General features: G+C 40.2%; 1 protein-coding gene across 2 annotated transcripts in view; it reads left to right on the forward strand.

Annotated features, from left to right (window-relative positions):
- Window positions 1-12,219, forward strand: part of CHRM3 (cholinergic receptor muscarinic 3) — a 532,687-nt gene that overhangs the window by 272,121 nt on the left and 248,347 nt on the right. The window lies entirely within an intron of this gene.

Genomic DNA, 12,219 nt, shown 5'->3' on the forward strand with positions numbered 1-12,219 from the left:
TAAAAGTTTTTTTTTTTTTTTTCTGGAAAAAAAAAACAAAAAAACTTTTTCTAGACCTTACCTCCCTGTCTTCTTTAACTCATTCAAAAAGACGTTGAGCGCCTGCTGTATGCCCAGTGCTGCTTCCTGTAATCAGCGGCCATTTTTCTGCTTTCCCTGAGCTGCTAGGCTCCTCAGCATTGTCTTCACTTCCGCCTTGGTCCCTCTCATCTTGAATTTATTGCCACTTTGCACCTATCCTCTCATTACCTTGAACCATTGGTCTTAACGGTTATCAGTGAACCCTTCTCCTTTTTAATGGAAGCTATTTTTTCCTGGTTTTTCTAACTGAAAACATAGAATTTGAGGCAATTGTTACTTTTGGTTTTTTTGGAATGTTTCTTTTTTATTATTATATTTTAAGTTCTGGCGTACATGTGCAGAATATGCAGGTTTGTTACCTAAGTATACACGTGCCATGGTGGTTTGCTGCACCCATCAACCCATCATCTACATTAGGTATTTCTCCTAATGCTATCCCTCCTCTAGCCCACCATCCCCTGACAGGCCCCAGTGTGTGATGTTCCCCTCCGTGTGTCCATGTGTTCTCATCGTTGAACTCCTACTTAGGAGTGAGAACTTGCGGTGTTTCGTTTTCTGTTCTTGTGTTAGTTTGCTGAGAATGATGGTTTCCAGCTTCATCCGTGTACCTGCAAGGGATATGAAATCATCCTTTTTTATGGTTGCATAGTATTACATGGTGTATATGTGCCACATTTTCTTTATCCAGTTTATCAATGATGGGAATTTGGATTGGTTCCAAGTCTTTGCTATTGTAAATAGTGCTGCAGTAAACATATGTGTGCATGTGTCTTTATAATAGAATGATTTATAATCCTTTGGGTATATACCCAGTAATGGGATTGCTGGGTCAAATGGTAAGTCTGGTTCTAGATCCTTGAGGAATCACCACACTGTCTTCCACAATGGTTGAACTAATTTACACTCCCACTAACAGTGTAAAAGCATTCCTATTTCTCCACATCCTCTCCAGCGTCTATTGTTTCCTGACTTTTTTTTTTTTGGTGGAGGGGGGATGGAGTCTTGCTCTGTCACCCAGGCTGGAGTGCAGTGGTTTGATCTTGGCTCACTGTAACCTCCATCTCCCAGGTTCAAGCTATTCTCCTGATTCAGCCTCCTGAATAGCTGGGAATACAGGTGCCTGCCACCACACCCAGCTATTTTTTTTTTTTAGTAGAGCTGGGGTTTCACCATGTTGGCCAGGCTAGTCTCAAACTTCTGACCTCAAGTGATCCACCCACCTTGGCCTCCCAAAGTGCTGGGATTACAGGTGTGAGTCACTGAGCCCGGCCTGTTACTTATTTCTGGACAATGCCATCAATAATATCTCACAATTATGTGTTCTTCCACTTTCTCCTGTTATTTCCTGGGTTTGTGGCTGGATTTTACTTTTCCACCACCTGCCTCCTGAAATAGATAACATTTCATGAGACTGAGCTCTCTGCCCCTCCCATTTAGACACTCTCTCTCTCTTTTACAATATCAACTTTTATTTTAGGTTCAAGGTTTGTTACCTGGTTGTACTGTGGGAGGCTGAGGTTTGGGGTATGACTGATCCCGTTACCCAGGAAGTGAGCATAGTGTCCAACAATTAGTTTCTGAACATTTCCCCCTCCTCCCAGCTCTAGTAGGCCCAGTGTGTACTGTTGTCATCTCTATGTCCATGAGTACACAATGTTTAGCTCCCACTTACAGGGAGAACATGCAGTATTTGGGTATCTGTTCTTGTGTTAATTCACTTAGGATAATGGCCTCCAGCTGCATCCATGTTGCCACAAACGACACGACTTGTTCTTTTTTATGGCTGCGTGACACTCTTTTCTTCTAAATCTGCATCTCTTCTCAAATCACTCTGTTAGCTGTTGTGCAGGTAGATCATCTTTATATTTTCATTTTTGATGATCTCTCCATGGCTTAATTTCTTTGTGTCACAAATTGCTTATATTGCCAGCTGAGCAAGCCACCTTCACAGCTTATTCAGCATCTCTACAACACAGATTTATTTACTACAGTCTTTCCTAAAATCTATACACACATACACCCAGCACAGACACATTCCTTTTTCTTTTAATCTCCAAGGCATTACTAGTCCCCTGCCTTATAAAAATAGGGTATCTTCTCTGTCCAGTCAGGTGAGACATCTGGTCCAATGTCCCTCATATCCCATGCAGACCTCAGCATTCAAGTCCACTGTCATGTGCGGAGACTCATGCAGACATCTCATATGCACCATTACAAGGCCTTTTCTCCCCTACATCCTATCAGGATGGCTTTTCATGATCACCCTGCCTCAACACTCTCAGTTCTGGAATGAGGGTCACTCCACTTTTGGACAGATCTTAACTGTGAGTCCAAGATAGGAAAATTTAGACCCCACGAAGAAACTGAAGCTCAAGGGGGAGAATTAAGTTCTCAAAGAAGCACCTCTTCATCCTTTCCCTTGTCACGTGCTACCTCCTATAAGTGCACATGCCCTGGTCAAGCTGTCTAAATATGTTCTGTGCTACAGGCTTTCGGATGTTTTTCTGTATGCAAGAACCCCCTTATCTTGAAAGTTTTCCTGTCAAAACTCTACCCAGCTCTTCAGAATCCAGCACAAATCACCTTTCTCTGTCATGTCTTTTATTGTCTTCCCATACCTGATAGGAACAGAATCATCCATGTGTGCTCTTGTACCTTTGTAACTCTATTACAAACCCATTTTTCTCCTACAACTTAAAAGCAATATGTAATAAGTGTTTTGTTTTACATTGCTTTTTGGAAATTGGTGCAGACTCCATGCTACCTAATTTTATTAAGAATTCACTACTACTTAAAAGTGTTCTCTTTTTTTATCACTTAAGATCAAATACACTTTTTCTTTTTTTCCCCCCCTTTCTTTTTTGAGACAGAGTCTTGCTCTGTTGCCCAGGCTGGAGTGCAGTGGCATGATCTTGGCTGACTGCAACCTCTGCCTCCGAGGCCCAAGCAGTTCTCATGCCTCAGCCTCCTGAGTAGCTGGGATTACAGACTTGAACTACCACCTGTAGTATTTTTAATAGAGATGGGGTTTTGCCATGTTAGCCAGCTTGGTCTCGAATTCCTGGCCTGAAGTGATCTGCCCACCTCGGCCTCCCAAAGTGCTGGGATTATAGGTGTGAGCCACCGTGTCTGGCCCAAATACGCTTTTAAAATATGATGTGTCCCCCACTTCTCAAACCTCTTTTCCTTTAATGTTTAGTCTGAGCATTGCTTCCTGATACCTTTTACATAAAGACCATCTCTATCACTTCAGTCTTCCACTCAAAGCATTTTAATAACTCTGCATTGCTCTTGGAATAAAGTACAAGAAGATATAGTTAAAATGTAAAGGAATTGTGTCTAAAGGAAAATTAGAATTCTACAGTAATAGAATTTTGTATTGCCTCTGTACAGCTTAGGCTCAAACATTCTGATGCTTTACCGTTCTAGGTTAACATTAAAAATAACTCTCAACTCATCCATACCGTGTTGGCTTCTGTAGAGCAGAATTCTAATTTATCACATCAGAGTGTGATTGCAGAAGCTTATGTTTGTTGGTGATTAGGATGTGTTTTCTTGTCCAGTCTTGCTCATTAGAAAGACAGTTTGGGGTCTTATTCAGAGAACGAACTGGTAGTTCTAGAGATAATAGGATTAGGAGAAATGTCATATTCCACTTTACACCACACTAAGAAACTGAAAGGGACATTAATTTCTTTAAAGGGCATCTCTGCCTACATAGTTGAACACTATCTTCTTTCTACATCCTTAATCAATTTCTTTTCTGAATGACTTCATCCTGAGCTTCCATCTCACCAAAAATTCCCTGAGGCACTGTCAGCATGGAGCCTGTTGATCCTTGGTGCCTGGGCTGGAATAGGCTGTGCACTCCTGGACACAAACCCCACTCATATGACTCTTAGCTTAGAGCCAGCGTTCCCCGAAGTTAGGCAAGATTTCTAATGCCTTAAAAGGGAAAGGTAGGATAAAAATAATTAAGTCCAATATTCTTTCCCTTTTAAACTTTTTATACGCTCCTTTCTTTGTCTTTGTTATGTGAATTTGACTTCTTTGTTCTGTTTCAGACAACTTGTAAGGACAAATTGTTATTCACCCAGTTAACAAAGTGGCATTTCTCTACATGTTGTTGTTTTATTTTTTCCTTAAAAAGGGATTTATTTCTGCAGGCCTGGCATTACTGTTTTGTTTTGTTTACTTTGCTGGATGAAATGGTTAAGAGCACTAAATATCATTATTGTTTAATATAAAGAACCAGACTCAGATTTAACTAATTTTCCTCAAATTTTTCAGGTCTTGACCTACACGTGTCACCCAAGTTGATTCTAGATAAAAGGGACTGTTGACTAAAAGATAAAAGGGGAAAAAATTCTAGAATGACAGAAAAGTTAGAAAGACCCAGAAAGACTTTATACATGACCATGGGATAATAAGTGGAAGGGGTTATACCAGACACCTCATTCTAATATACTAATTATAATATTGTCATTTAAAATGCAATCCACTATATTAAAAAAAGGTTTTGAATAGAAAGTTACAAGCATATTCAAAAGCAGAGGGAATACTATAATCAACCCACTATACTCATCTTGCAGCTTCAGTAATTAGCAATATATTGCCGTGGCCAACTCGTTTCTTTTACGTGGCCCTCCTTTCCCACAAACACTGGATTATTTTAGAAACAAACACAAGACAAAAATATCACTGCATGTACTAAATTAATATTCAATATTAAAGATGACTCCTGAAATACGAGATTTTAAGAGATCAGTCTGATATTATAAAATAATAAGAAGCCAGTTAAGGTTTTGTTTTAATCAACTATATTAGGGCATAATACATGTGCAATAACAAGCGCTCATCTTAAGTGTATATTTGGATGAGATTAGAGAAATTTATCTGCCATGTTGCTACCACTAAATCAAGCCCTAACATATTTTCGCCATCACGCCAAGTTCTCTTATACCTCTTCCTAGTTGCCGTAAATACATGCCACCCCCACCCCAAGCCCCAGGAAAAATGCTTTTCTGCTTTCTGACCCATAGATTCTATTTCTTTTTTCCAGAGCTTTAAAAAAATAAAATCATATGTAAAGTATTTCTGTGTCTGACTTCTTTTGCACTTTCGAAATTTACATATATTGTGAACATCAGTAGTTCATCACTTTGTATTGCATCTTTAAAATTCCATTGCATAACAGTATCACATTTTGCTTCTCCGGCCCATCTGATGGATAATTGTTTTTTGGTTTTTGTTTTTATGGAGATAGAGTTTCACTCTGTTGCCCAGGCTGGAGTGCAGTGGCATAATCTTGGCTCACTGCAACCTCTGCCTCCCAGATTCCAGAGCCTCCCAGATTTAAGAGATTCTCCTGCCTCAGCCTCCCAAGCAGCTGGGATTACAGGCATGCTCCACCACACCCAGCTAATTTTTATATTTCTAGTAGAGATGGGGTTTCACCATGTTGATCAGGCTGGTCTCGAACTCCCAACCTCAGGTGATCTACCCCCCACCACCTCAGCCTCCCAAAGGGATAATTGAGTTTTTTCTTTCCCAGTTTGGGATGACTGTGGATAGTTTCTGTGAACATTCATATGCAAGTTTCTGAGTAGACTTGTATTTTTCATTTTAATGAATAAGTAGGAGTATAATTGCTTAGCAGTATATATTAAATATGTGTTTAGCTACATAATAAACTTCCCATTGTGTGTTTTCTAAAGTGGTTGTACCATATTACATTCCCATCAGCAGTGTAGGAGAGTTATAGTTGCTTCCCATCTCTGCCAACATAGATATACTATGTTGTTCTAATTTAGCCAGTCTTACGGTATGGCATAGTATCTTATTGTGGCTTTCACTTGCATTTTCCTAATCACTAATTTTGTTTAGCATCTTTTTCATAGGATTACTAGACTCCTCAAATTCTAATCACCATTTCTTCAGCTCAGTAAGGCAACCAAACTCACCGTGGGTTCTCTTGTCTCTACCCGTTTTCCAGAAATTTCTTCAAAATAAAAAGCCCAGGCTGGGCGCAGTGGCTCACCCTATAATCCCAACACTTTGGGAGACCGTAGAGAGAGGATCACTTGAGCCCAAGAGCTTGAGACCAGCCTGGTCAACAGAGCAAGACCCCATCTCTACATTTTTTATTAATTAGCTGGACATGGTGGTACACTCTATAGTCCCAGCTACTTGGGAGGCTGAGGGTGGAGGACCCCTTCAGCCTAGAAGGTGAAGCCTGCAGCAAGCCAGGATCACTCCAGTGCACTCCAGCCTGGGTGACAGAGCGAGATCATGTCAAAAAGAAAAAAAAGGCCCAGATGCAGCTTTTCCTTCTCACATTTTTCACAGTCATGCACTGCCTGTTGTCCCATTATTGAAAACAGTTATTTTATTTTACTTTTTTTTTTTTTGAGGAGGTGAGGTGGGGATGTAGGTTGCATTTCATCCTGTTACTCTGCCTTGGATATAATTGGAAATCCAGAGTAGTTTTTGAGAAATAATTTCTAATTTTTTTTTTTAGTTTATCAAGGGCCAAGCCTGGAAAACTCAAGTCAGAATGTATGGAAGAGAATTCTTCAACTGACTGTATCTAGCCTCAGTCTCTGGTGGTAGGAGAATATGTCACCAAGAAAGAAAAGAAAAATCATGCTTCCTTGCTGAATTTGGTGAATTCTGCAAAGCAAGAATGACAATGAAAGGGAGGAGACAAAGCAGTCTGAATCATGCCTCCTAGCTTTTCCACCTGGAATTTTATCCCAGAGAATAAAAGGCATGTTGGTAAAGATGAGTTATGCAGAAGACAGGGATCCATTTCACATGTAGCCCTCTACCTATATTTTAGTGAACTTGAAAGTTCAGCCTGTCAGTCAGAGGAAAGCCTTACAACTTACTTTCCAGTGTGGCGTAGATGGGACCCCAAGATAGCTAGAGGACTTGGCAATGAGGATGGGATGCCATCATATGGATGCAGACGGCTCTGTCCTGGGGGCTGCCGCACTCTAGGGCTCCGTGAGCAGGCCTCAGAAAAGGCTTCCTTGTCAGCAGGAGACAAGACCTCAGAAAAGCTTCAGAAAAGGCTTCCTGGTCAGCAGGAGACAAGATGAGACCAAGAACAGAGATGTCTACCCAAGCTTACTAGGTGAAGAAAATGCAAATGGCATGCATGCAAGTGATAAACCTCACTGTCAATGTCAGCAGGGCTAGGAGCAGCCAGATGGATAAGGAGCCCCGTGCCATAGATCAGAGAAGATAATCAAATTCTGGAGACACAGACTTTTTCTTCTGTTCCTGAGTTCATTTAAACCATGCCTCTTTCTTCCCACTACACACACACACACACACACACACACACACACACACACACACACACAGAAAGAGGTGGGGGAGAAAGAATGGGAAAGGAAGGTTAAGCGGCTAACTTATCCAAAGGAGATCAAACGGTGCCTGAATTACATTTAACTTTGTGTTTTCTTTTTAATACATGCAAGTATAAGCATAATGCAGGGGGAGGGGCAAGGGTTTGTGAATTTCAAACGATTTGTAAGATTTATAAACTTAGGGGGCTCCTGTGTTTTCTAAGAACTGTTAACCCAGGAAGTGGGTAGTGCAGTTTCCCCACCTTCCTATCATGCCTAAAAGACAGGAGATTTTTTGAAGCACCAGATGTTAGAATGTACTGCCTAAAACTATCAGTGAGACCAAGACTAGAGAGATGTGATTAGGGCACCATGTGAGACTCATGATGAACATCTTCTGATTTACCATTCTTCCTACATGAGACAGAAGCAGCACCCCCAAATTAGCTTTGGTTTCTTCAAATGCACGTTCTTCCTGCCCAGCAGGAGACAGAATGGCTTCCAGGAGCTGGAGAACATGCTTGGGCCATGGCCTGACACCTTCAGGCGGAAAACGAAGGAGTGGGAGAATTCTGCAGCTCAGTTCTTTTCTTTAGCTCCTTCCTTGTCCAGAGAATGGGGTAGGAATGGGATGGAGGGAAGGTGAGAAGGTGAAATGTGCAGTGCAGAGTGGAAGATTGCTGATCATGCATTTAAAGTCATATGCAATAGCAATTCTGTCAACAAATCTTCCTATTATTGTAATCTTATTTCCCATTAACTCTTGTTATTATAAGAAATTGATTTTCATCATGCTCTCTAAGTGTCTCTCCTTCACCCCTCCTCCAATATCAAATAGTTAATAATGTAACAAAATAATATTGTATATGCTGGAAACTAACCATGCAAACACATATCCCACATATATCAGCTATGTTTGCTTTTTATTTCTGTGTCTATATTTTCATTCAACGTATATTTTAATGGGCATAATTTAATAGTATATTGTAAGAATGAGATTATGATTTTAATGTATTTATAATTACTCTGACCTAGAACAACTAATTTCTTTTTTTCTGAGCATCCTTTTAGTTTTTATTAACATATATAGTATCTATTTATCATCAGAGCATATAATTTTATATTCTGCTTTTGTTACCATTTTCCTTGTTGCTACCTATTTATCACTTATGGCTACTTAATGCACCATGCAATTTCTATACCTACATTTTCTTAAATGCTTTCCTATTCGATACACAAATAGTTTCTTTTATTCACTATTATAAATACAGATCGAGCAGCCCTAATCTAAAACACTCCAAATCTAAAACACTCCAAAATCTAAAACACTCCAAAATCCAAAACTTTTTGAGCACCAACTCGAAGGAAATGCTCCCTGGAGCATTTCACATTTTTGGATTTTTGGGTTAGGAATGTCCAACAAGTACAAATATTCCAAAATCTGAAAAAAATCAGAAACCTGAAACAGTTCTGATCACAAGCATTTCAGATAAAGAATACTCAACCTATAATGTTATGGTGATCATTTTCCTAGGAATGCCATTTTTTTGACTTTAAATTATTTCTGTGGAATAATTTGTGAGTGGGATTACTAGGTCCACAAATATGAATATATTTAAGGACTCTTAATATAGGTATGGGTCAGATTGGTGATTTGATGGGCTGTACATATTTATAGGACTACTAGAAAATATAAATTTATTCGTTCATTTTGCAAGTCTCATCTTCATTTTTTGTTCATTATAATTGCAGTTCATGTACATTGTACTTACCATTTGACAATTAGCGTGGCTTAATTAGAAAAATCACTGGCCGGGCACGGTGGCTTACGCCTGTAATACCAGCACTTTGGGAGGCAGAGGCGGGCGGATCACGAGGTCAGGAGATCAAGACCATCCTGGCTAACACAGTGAAACCCTGTCTCTACTAAAAATACAAAAATTAGCCGGGCGTGGTGGCAGGCGCCTGTAGTCCCAGCTACTCGGGAGGCTGAGGCAGGAGAATGGCATGAACCCGGGAGGCGGAGCTTGCAGTGAGCCGAGATTGCACCACTGCACTCCAGCCTGGGCGACAGAGTGAGACTCCATCTCAAAAAAAAAAAAGAAAAGAAAAATCACTTAAGTGTCAGACAAGCAATTCAAATCCCAACTCAGGCCACTTCCTGTTGTATGCTAAGTGGATGAGCCTCTCACAAAAATAATTTTTTCAATGGTAAATTGGCAACAATGGTGTCTCCTTTACAAGACTGTTGAAACGATTTGGTGAATTAATCAATGCCTGGTGTGTTCGTGGCCATACAGGAAGTTATTACTCCTCCTCGCCGTCTCTGCTTCTCTAATTTTATCTACCTCCCCTCCCACTCCTGACTTCTTCTTGCATGGATTATCCATTCGATTTTCTAGACTCCACGTTCTCATGCCAGATTTATGTTAATAGAGGTCAATTATCAATGTTCTCTAGGAACCTGATCTCTCAATAGCAAGTGCTTAATTAGATTGCAAATCACTGAGGTCACTTTTGTTCACCCTGTGAGTTTTCTTGTGTTCACCCAACCAAATGGGAAATACATTCAGAATTAATACATTTTCATAAATTGCTCATTTTTGAATGCTTCGTACAGTCCAATTTCTCTTTTAAACATCTTATCCAAGTTTATGCCCATTAGGTTTCTCAGAGACTTTTTGACTTGTTTTTCTGCTTCTTTGTCTTGGTTTCAGATATTATTTCAGTTTAATCTTCTATTTGTTGCATCCTACCCAAGAACAACAAGCTTAATTCTTGTGATAACAAGGTAGTTTGTCAAGAATTGCAAGACAAGACCATTGCTAGAAGTTACATTTCGGAATGGTACTGCCATTTGGATTTTGTCTGTCTCATACCCAGTGTCTGTTTTCTAGGCATTATTGCTCATTGTTGTCTGGAAATTGGTTTTTATCTTGAGGAAATTTGTAGCAGAAACTGCCTTTTAAAGCAGTCACTCTTCTTTAAAGCCAAAAGTAATTTCTAATATGTTATAAGGTATCAGAAAGCCTGTAACAAGCATACAGTTTTTCGATTGGAAAAGCATTAAAAATATCAAATTCTATCCTTTTTCATGAGGGTGAGGCAATTTGGGGGCTGCCAAAAGATTTTCTAGTCTCTCACCTTCATGATAAGATATTGAGCTGTGCAGGAAATATTCTAAGCAGTTCCACTTTAGGAGTTTAAAAGAAAAAATGGGAGGGAGGGAAGAGAAAGGGAAAAAATTCCTCTGCAATCTTCCCAGATTCAGCAACTGTATTTCACAACTCTGCAGAATCCCAGAGGCTCCTTTAGATATTATTTTACATGAGCCTTCTCTCATTAAGTGTCATAGAGAAGGTTTCTTCATTTTTGCATTATTAAGCCTGCTTTCCCCCCGTATCCATGCCCACTATCCCTGTTTTCGCCTGTTACAAATAAGTGCTAGCTTCTTTTTCTACCTGAATAGACAAGACAGTTCTAACTTCTTATCAGCATCAAAGACTCTTGCCCCAGACACTCCACCAGCAAAGTTACTAAAGTACTAAGGATTTCAGAGGTGGACATCACAAGGCTTGAGAGGCGCTCATACATAACAATTAAGTCTGCAGGGGAAATTTGAGGATCATACACAGCTGGATTCAGACAGAATGACCAGTTTTTCTGTAGTTGCTGGACAGTACAAAGTAGCCTGCCATGCCTGCCGTGTATATTACAGAGAAGTCTATTATTGAAACTCACAAGGTGAAAAACTGTGGACCTGATCATAGTCGAGTGTGTCGGCCCCATGCTTGCATTTATGATATTGGAAACAGGAAGGGTGAGATTGGAAACAGTCCATTTCTGCCCAGAGCCCACTCTGCAGCATGTAACAGCAAAGCATTCACTGTCAAGAGATAGTGTCTATCATGGTCATACCACATTCATCATTGTGCCACACTTAACTTCTTCACGAACCCTGGTATCACAGCTCTCCTTGTGTTGTAAGGGGGACTGGCCTCCAGTTTTAGCCACTACTCCAAGTCTGCACAAATCACCCTGTGGTACTGGGCAAGCTCCTTAACCTCAGTTCCCCTAGCACATGGTAGAGGTGAACTTACACTGCCCAACCTGTAGAGAGATTGTGAAATCAGAATGAGATAATGTGTGCAAAGGATTTCGGGACGAGTTTCAAATTCTGAAAATTCTTGGGGTGTATGCTTTCATTTGTACTGTTAATCTGATTTGCAGTCATTTAAATCTATAAAAGGATGTTCTGCCACATCGTGTGCATAAGTTTGATTTTCCTCGTGTTGTTATGAGCCCCCACTGGGGCAGCTTTCAGAACATGCCATTCCCCCTCACAGCCTCCTGCATAGAAGCATGACGGCTAGATCTCTTTCTCCTCCCTCCCCATCCCATTTCCTTTTGTCTGCCCGTCACTCTCCTACACTGCATGCAAGACCCAGGTTAAAGACCCCCTGCTCTGTGATGTCACCTTCTTACCTAACTCTCTGCTCCTTGAACTGGCAATGATTTAGCTTTCCACATCCTGAATGGGGGTGATCTGCATCTAACGTGGCCTCTTTCCCTCATTAGACTTGGCTTTTTGAGAACAAGACCAAGCCTCTACTTAATATTTTAACCCAATACCTGCTTCATATTATTTGCTTAGTAAATATTGATCAAAATGATGAGTGAATGTCAAATACTTGTTGCCATGAAATAAGTTGAATCAGTAAAGTGAGTGATTCTTAAATTATTTGCTATAAAACATTAGGGGGAACTCATACCTAGTTGTGTC

The sequence above is a fragment of the Hylobates moloch genome, unplaced genomic scaffold (genome assembly GCF_009828535.3).
Source record: "Hylobates moloch isolate HMO894 unplaced genomic scaffold, HMol_V3 SCAFFOLD_18, whole genome shotgun sequence".
NCBI lineage: Eukaryota > Metazoa > Chordata > Mammalia > Primates > Hylobatidae > Hylobates > Hylobates moloch.